This window comes from Phaseolus vulgaris, chromosome 10 (genome assembly GCF_051622355.1).
Source record: "Phaseolus vulgaris cultivar YP4 chromosome 10, ASM5162235v1, whole genome shotgun sequence".
NCBI classification, from domain to species: Eukaryota; Viridiplantae; Streptophyta; class Magnoliopsida; order Fabales; family Fabaceae; genus Phaseolus; species Phaseolus vulgaris.
Genome location: NC_143507.1, coordinates 20,502,273 through 20,511,180, shown reverse-complemented (window position 1 = coordinate 20,511,180; position 8,908 = coordinate 20,502,273). Strand labels below are relative to the sequence as shown.

Here is an 8,908-nt window from a genome sequence, read left to right as displayed (position 1 = left end):
ACAACATCATGTATTTTCGCTTCATGCACAATCCAGGAGGTAAGTTGTAAATAACTAGTAAAACAGGCCATGAACTGTGATTTGTAGTCATATTACCAAACATATTCATTCCGTTTGTAGCTAAACCAAGTCAGATATTTCTTGATTCTTCACCAAACTCTGGAAACTCATCATCAAATTTCTTCCACTGAATAGAATCAGTTGGATGTCGGTACATGCCATCACATTTCCTCTCATCTACACGCCATCTAAGATTCTTAGCATCGTTTGAGTTTGCAAACAAACGCTTCATCCTTGGAATGATGGGAAGATACCACATAACCTTCATTGGGGGTCCATGCTTTTCTATATCTTCAATAGTATCATCATCTTTTTGTTTCAACTTATAACGTGATAACCCACACCTCAGACAACTTTTCAACAATTCAAAATCTTTTCGGTATAATATACAATCATTAGGATATGCATGTTGTTGAACCAAGTGGTGTTCATGTTTTGAAGAATCCAAATCTTTTGAAGGATGTTGAAGCCTCTGCTATGCTTGATGTTGCTGTGCTGGTTTAAGCTTTGTTTTGGGTAGTTTATATGTTGTAATCCACCCTGTGATTAAATCTAAAGCATTAGCATTCTCAATCTTTGTGAAAGTAAAATGTTTTCAAACTAAGTTAAAACAACCTATTGTTTTGTCGAAACAACCGATTGTTTATACTTAGGTGTTTTGAGAAAAAGATTGAAAACTGTTTTGAATGGTTGAACTGTTAAAGTACCAAACAACCGATTGATTCGAGGAAACAACCGATTGTTTGTTTTGGGACCATAACAGAAAAAATGTTTTCTCTTTGACTGAGCTTTAAATGTTTTAACTGCTTACGCTTCAGTCATTAAATGCTTTGACCAATCTTTTAATGCAATTTAAGAGTTTGTTAAGATTTGATAACAAGCTACATCTTTGAATAAATTCAGAAAAACAGATTTGACAATTAAGAATCTTTAACAAAGTTTTTCCAAATAGTTTTTCAAAGTGCTGAGATTGCTAAGAGTTTGTGATTGATCAAAGTGTTGGAATAGGATTCTGCTTGTATTGATTTCAGATTATCTTCTGTAACAAGTGTAATCCTTGTACTCTGTTGAACAATTTGTTTCTGTGTTTGCTGAGATTGGCTGTGTGTTCTTGAGGTGTTCAAGATCAGCAATCTTAGTGTTGGCAAAGGAGAGTGTGTTTCTTGAGGTGTTCAAGGTCATTCTCTTGGTTGTTGTGTAAGTGATCAAGTGGTGATTGCTTAGTGGATTTCCTCAGGGTTTCTGAGAAGACTGGATGTAGCTCTGGTTTGGAGTGAACCAGTATAAACAACTGTGTACAATCTCTCTATCTCTAACTCTTTAAATTCAGTTTATTTGTTGTTTGCTGGTATAAACAACCGATTGTTTTTCTGGTACTACAGCTTTTGCTTGCTGTTTTGGCTAACTGAATTGCTGAATCAATTGGTTCTTGAGATAAATTCATTATAGTTTTGAAAAGTTTGCGAAAACCCTCTTTAAACAATTCACCTCCCCTCTAGTTTAAAGTTATCTTTTCTAACACATGTATCTTTTTATACTCCATACCCATTGGACAAAGAATCTTTTTGTCCTCATAATTACGATTAGGTAGAGTATTTCCCTCTGGAAGCATATCCTTCAACAATTAAAGCAATTCCGTGAAGCTTTTATCAGTCCATCCATTTATTGCCTTCAAATTCATCAATCTTAACACCGCCGACAACTGTGTGAAGTTAGTTGATCCAGGATACAATGGAGTCTCTGCATCGCTTGACAAACTTCCATATCCATGCGCTTTTGCAAAAGACTCAACTCCTACATCACGAATCATGTCCTCCAATCGATCATCATCTACATCATCGTGTACTGCTTCATCCATGGTGGACCCCATGTATTCTTCAGTTATGGAAACACTTGGTAAATTTAATAATTCACCATGCCATGTCCAAGTTGTATAAGATCGAAGAAACCCATCACATAGCAGGTGCTCCCTCATTATATTAACATCCAGTATCCTTCCATTCAAACAATTAACGCACGGACACCTGATCTTTGCTCCATCCTGACCACTATTAATCGTGTTACATTGTGCAAATTGTATAAATTCTTCTACTCCTCTTTCGTACTCCTCACTTATACGAACACAATTCATCCAATTTCGATCCATTATATATTCTGCAATAGTCATTCAGAATCAGGGTTCTATCTCACATGTTTGCCGAGGGTCGAACACCCCAGACTCAATCCCAGCACGTATTATTGTCGAGGGTCGAACACCCTCAGACTCAATACAACAATGATATTCTATTCAAAACTAACAACTAACATAACATAAGTACAAATTATAATAATTACTGAATAATATAAATTTTAAAAAATAAAAATTATAATTAATACATAAAAAAAACAAATTCATAACATTCAAAAAAATCAAAAAATTTTAAAAACCCACCAACCTTGTGTGAGAAGGCTTCATTGGTGAAGAGTGCACAAGGAGCGGAAGCGGGGGCGGCGACAGCGGAAGCAGTGGTGGACAATGAAGCTGCTACAGAGCAAAGAGAAAAACCCATCAAACCCACACAAAGGCAATGTAATAGTAGCTAACTAAACCAGAGAAAAACGAAAAAAATTCTATATACATTCGGTGCAACACAAAACGAGGACGAAGAACTTACAAAATGATTGAAGCTGAGAAGAACAGATTGAATGGAGTAGAAATAGCGCAAACACGAGTTGGAACGGAGCAGGAACAGTGAAAGGAAACACAAAGAGGAGAAAGAAAGTATGAAAAAATGTGGCGCGCTCCAAATGTTAGGGTAAAAAAGATTTACAACTGCGGCTATTAGGTAAAGCCGCATTTGTAAATCAACATAATTTCAAAAATGTCACCGTATTTTTTACGAATGCGTGTAAGCGCAAAACCGCACTAAATAAATAACAGTCTTTTCTTCATTTTGCACTAGTATATTCCAACTATATAAGATTGATCCTTTGTAGATGGTCTACCAGTTGCTCAATAATGAAAGTTGTCTACTACAAAACACTATGATCCTGAAGGAAGCATTCCTGTTGTCAACCCTGGCTTTCTAGGTGCGAGATTTGAACCGTCCATATTTATACTCCTAGAGCATCCATCTGTTCCTTTCACTATCAGCAAAAACCTTTCCCAGTTTATTCAAACTAATCTTAACTGACCAAAAATGGGTCATAACAGATACCAAGAGATAAAGACCTCCCACATGACCAAATCAAATACAATAAGGAAAACACATAACACAGTCTAAAATCTTTGTTTCTATTTCAGCTTAGCAAGAACACTACATTTACAAAGCTTGGTCTAATTTGACTGATGAATACAAACTTACTCACGTAAGCAAGTACCAATGCAATTGAGAACTCACTACTAGCGAGACTTTTTATAACGAATTTATAAAACTTTTTATGATGGTTCTAGAATTACATCAAAGTGTGAGTTACTATGATAGTTAACACCACAACCATCATAATATAAATTACTTTTTCTTATGATGGTTATTAAGATAACATAGTAAGTTATTGTTTTCTTAAATTTTTTATTTACGAGATTTCCTGTACTCATGATAATATCATTCATCTGAACACATATTTGAAAAAGAATTATTTCTAGATTAATCTGTTTTGCTTCAAAGTTTGAGTTAATTTAAAAACACTATAATGACAATTATAGTGATAGTAAGCAAATGATTTTGTACTAGTATTTACGCTGATATCTAACATTATGTAATCATCTTATTAAAATAAAATAAAATATTTGTTTATGCCATTTATTATTAAAAGATAGGAAGAAAGAGATAATACAACAAATACATATGCATGTACCTGCGCTACAATTACAACTACTAGAATCGGTAATGTTTCATTCTTATTCTCACTATAATCAAAGGTGCAAGTTACATGTTGGTATTTTTTTTTTATGGATTAGCTTATAAGGAGTCCTAATCAATTGGCTAATATCAACCTCTAAATTCCCCTCTCAACAACTTTAAGACGGTGATCCAAAACTTTCGGATCAACACGCATAACATGTTTTTTTGTATTGTAGATTTTGGAGGGTGGTTAATATATATTTAGCTTTAATGACAATTATATCACTCATTTCTTGTTAAAATTGAAATATAAGTCATTCAATAAACACCAGTGTCATTGCCTTGTACACATTCATAATAAGTACCTGGATAGAAATGTTCGCCTTGTGCTTCTTCAGAATGTCCAATACCCTTTGTAGCTTAGTAGTCCAAGGTCTCAAAGGGATCTTTCAGGTGTCCCAACTTTCCCTCCTTCTTCTTGGACAATATATGACTTTCAATGATTAAAATTTCAACAAATTTTAGTCACACTTTATCATCTAGGAACTTTAAATAAAAAAAAGTGCCTTTTGTAGAAAAAGAGAACTTACGAGAAGTAACTAGAAATTTGTCATAGCCTTTCCTTTTGTAAGGTGGAAGGGTGAAGAAGATACATGTCAAATTGTAAGATTCTTTGGAATGTTTTTCCTTCATAAGAAAAAAAATAAACAAAATCAACAAGATTAATAAAATAAATTTGTCGCTTCCCCACTCATTTGTTCCAGAAGGAACAACAAACCCTACTTTTCTTAACTTTATGCCATATTTTAGTGTCTTAATTAGCAGTTTGCTCTTCAAAAATTTCTTATTTTATGTTAAATCCTTTATGTGAGTTGATTTTAGGATTGTTCATTTACTTAGATTTGGATTTTAAGACAATTATAGGTGAGAACCTAAGGAAAGTCCCCGCTGTACATTAACTTAATCAAGTGGTTAAGTAGATACGAAGGTTCATTTCACAAAGGCAAAGGAAAAACACAATTCAATGGTGAGAATGATGACAATTATGTTGCGTAAATTTAACAAACACTAGAAGAGTAAGAACATGGACCGAATTGTAAGCAAGGAAACAAAACTAATAACAAGAATAGAAAACCGAATTAACACAATCAATATATGGAATGGATTAATGGAAGAGAAGATGAAAGAAGAACTTATGGAAGTGGAGCTAGGATGAGACACGCCACTTGATGGGATGGAATCACCAAGATGAGTGCATGAAAGCCGCCACTTGAGAGCTCATTTCTCACAAGATAAAATCAATTTAGGAGGAGATTCAATCACTCACAAATCACACAAAAATTGTGCAGGATTTCTTTACTCTAATTTCAAATTGTGAATACATGAGGTAGGCCTCCCTATTTATAGATTTAGGAGCCTTGGAAGAGAAGAAAATAAGGTAGAATGGGAAGGCACAAAATATGGTGCGGCTAGGTGTTGACATTGGTCAATGCCGCACCATTTCACATGTTCTAGAAGGTAGGGTTTCCTTCCTACCCTAATGGACATCTCAAAGGCCCAATCTTATGTCTTCACCTCCTATTATTGCTATATAGACCTACTCTTGCTTATTTTACTATTTGGACCCCTCAAGAGAGCCTAACTTGTTTACAGCAATTTTCTAGATATTAAAAAGACTTGCAGGAAGAACTTTAGGTGCTCTTGTCTTTGTCTAATTCTCCCTCTGGTGAGGTCTCTACTTTGAGATGATTCTTCTTTGTGTGCTTTAACATCCTTGGGCATCTCCTTGTGGGCTTGGTTTGCATCAAATCCCATTTACTAGTTAACACATATATATACCTTCATTTTGTGATGTTTTTATACAATTATAAAACTAGTTATAGAAATTGGAATAAACTAAAATTCTTCATTTTTAAGACTTAGATGTAAAAATTTCAATATACGAATCATAATGAAAAGTTGACATAAATATAGGAGCTAATTAATGTTTAATTCAGTAATTTTGTAGTTCATTTGAAATCGCTCACCTGTTTTACTAGGGAATGAAGAGGAAATGTTATGTAAATGCACACGACTTGCAAGGCTATCCCAGTGAAAACCCTTGTTAGTATTAGCGACAAGTTTTAATGGATGAAAAATGTGATCTTAAATTCATACTACAATTTGAAAACCTCGTTAAAAACAATGAAGTACTCAAGTTTGAAACCCCAAAATATTTTTAGAAATAAACATTTGGGTTATACATGCTACTAACCCACGTCCACAACAAAAGACTATTTGGAATGTGTACCAGTGAGGACCGTACGTGGGGCCGACCGACAGCACAAGTCCAATTACGCCCAATCAAGGTCAGCGAAGCTAATTTTCAATTAAAAGTTAGGTAATGTAGTCCTAATGTTATCCAACTCCTTAACCTGACCCAATAAGGAAAGCCCACCAAAGGTACTATAAATAACATATATTCCAAGAATCAGGTACGTCTTTGCTGACTTGAGCGTCGGAGTGCCTTCTACAGGTACCCTGCGAGCTTTGATTACGAGAAGACCGAGAGATGAAGCAAGGAAGAAAAAGCGAGGAGTTTGCAAGGAAGGGAGCTTAAGGATAGTACGATCGACTGATAGAAAGAGATAGAAGAATCCTCTCAATAGTTCTCTAGGCCCCAACCCTCATATGAGAACAATTGGTGCCCATCGTGGGCCGAGAGAAATCGAGAAAAAAACGCTAGTAGATAGTATCAACCCGTAGCATGACAAGCGAGAGGATGATCGAAGCTGACCAAATGATGTTGTTGTTGTCTTTGTAGAGAGAGATGGCTGAGCTGAGGAGGAGAAACAAAGAAGTGAGCAGGAGATCCAAGCTCTTCATAAGGAAAACGAGGATATGAAGAAGAAGTTGGTCGAGGGACGACCATCCGTTGTGTCAACTAATCTTGTTGGTAGGTCATTCACCTCCCCTCCCAACCCGAGAGTGATTGAAGAGACCAAGGATAAGGCCCCCACTTGGGAGATGGATGGTGAGTTTTGTCCTAACAAGTCGGTCCGCACGACTAACACCCTGGATTCGGTGCGCCGACACCCTTTCATCGATTCTATTATCGGAGTTTCACTACCGGATATGTGGAAAGGCTTCAACAGGGATTTCTATGATGGCACGACCGATCCAGATGAGTACATGGATGCGTACACTATACACATGAGCCTATATACCTCATACAATGCGGTCCTGTGCCGATTGTTTCCCACGTCACTGAAGGGAGGAGCTCTTACACTAGTAGAAAATGCGTAATTTACGACTTCCTATAAAGACGGTTCTTTAAGAACATTCGTACCAAGAGACGCGGTGGCCGTTTTCGTAAATTTAATAAAAATTTCTGGGTTTGTAATGACGGTTCAGGAAACAAAGACGGTTCTTAATTTTTTGATGGTGTGTGGAAACAAAGACAATTTTGTCTAGAACCATCGTGGATACGCTGCTCACAGAAAACAAAATCCCACGCGCGCACTTCTCTTTCCTTTACTCATTTTCACTCTCATTTTCGCACATGCTCTCCACTCTCATTTTCTCACACTCCCAACCCACCAGTCGTGTCACTTGCTCCGACCGCGCCGCCAGCTGCTTCGACAATGCCTTCTGCTCTGAACGCGTCGCCTCAAGCAGTCGCTGCTCCTTCAGACCCAGCTCCCGCCGCGACCTCGAGGTTCTTCCCAGTACCCGTCGCGACCAGGAGCGTCGTTCCACCTCTCGCTGTGAGCTTCCCTTCCTCGTCAGCCTTCTCCGTCGCACCAGACACCACAGCGTGTCGCTACCAGATCTGTGTTCGGCTTCAGCATCCGCCGCCAGCCACCTCTGCGTGCCACACCAACCAACTTCCACCACCGCACCAGCCACCGTGTTTCCCTAGCCGGCTCGCTTCCCGCTTCCTCCACCGTGGGACTTCCATTTTCCTCTAACTGAATGCCAAAACGAAAATGGTTAGTTTATTTATTTATTTAATTATTTTTATAATAAATATTTTGCATGTATATTTATATTAGTAATATTTTAATTAATTTAATTTAATTTATAATAAATATTATCCTAGGTTATTATATTTATTTATTTAATAATTTTTATAATAAATATTTTGCATGTACATTTATATTAGTTAGTATTTTAATTTATTTAATTAAATTTATAATAAATATTTGTATTTATATTTATAGTAGTTAGTATTTTAATTTATTTAATTAATTTTATAATAAATATTTGCATGTGCTGATTAGTAATGATTAGTATAGGTATTTATTCAACACTTTGTGAGTCAAGGAGTGTCTGACCCTCGACACATTTGATTTAGTTATAGGATTTATATTTATTGTACACGTTGATTCTGAGTCTGGGGGTATCCGATTCTCGACACATTTGATTTAATTATAGTATGTTATTTATATAAGACGTTGATTTTGAGTCTGAGAGTATCCGTCCCCTGGCAATTTTGATTTAATTATAGAATTTGTATATATTGAACATGTTGATTATGAGTTTGGGGGTGTCCTATCCTTGACAATTTTGATTTATATTTTCTTAGTTTACCAGTTCTATGGATCGGAGTTGGATTAATACACCAAGGATAACTGATGCTTACGAAAAACGGGTCGAAGAATTCTTACAGTTTGCGCAACAAAATGCCTTTAGTAATCATAATGGAGTAAAAATAAGGTGTCCTTGTGTCAATTGTTTGAATGGAAGGATATTGAGTGTTTTCGAAATTAGAGATCATCTTTTATGTGATGGATTTTTGAAAAACTATACAACATGGACGTGGCATGGTGAATTGTTAGACTTGCCAATTGTGCGCGGAGCTTCGGAGGAAGTTGATTTCTCAATGGACGATAGATTTGAAGACATGATTTGTAATGTGGGAGCAGAATCTTTTGCTAATGCAGTTTTTGAAAATATGTCTAATGATGCAGAGACTTCTTTGTATCCTGGTTCAACTAACTTCACACGATTATCAGCAGTGTTAAGGTAGATGAATTTGAAGG

The 8,908-nt window shown here is 36.2% G+C and overlaps 1 pseudogene; it reads right to left on the bottom strand.

Moving 5' to 3' along the window:
* Window positions 1-3,955: 3,955 nt before the first annotated feature.
* Window positions 3,956-5,699, bottom strand: LOC137817923 (putative MYST-like histone acetyltransferase 1; annotated as a pseudogene).
* Between the last annotated feature and the right edge of the window lie 3,209 nt (window positions 5,700-8,908).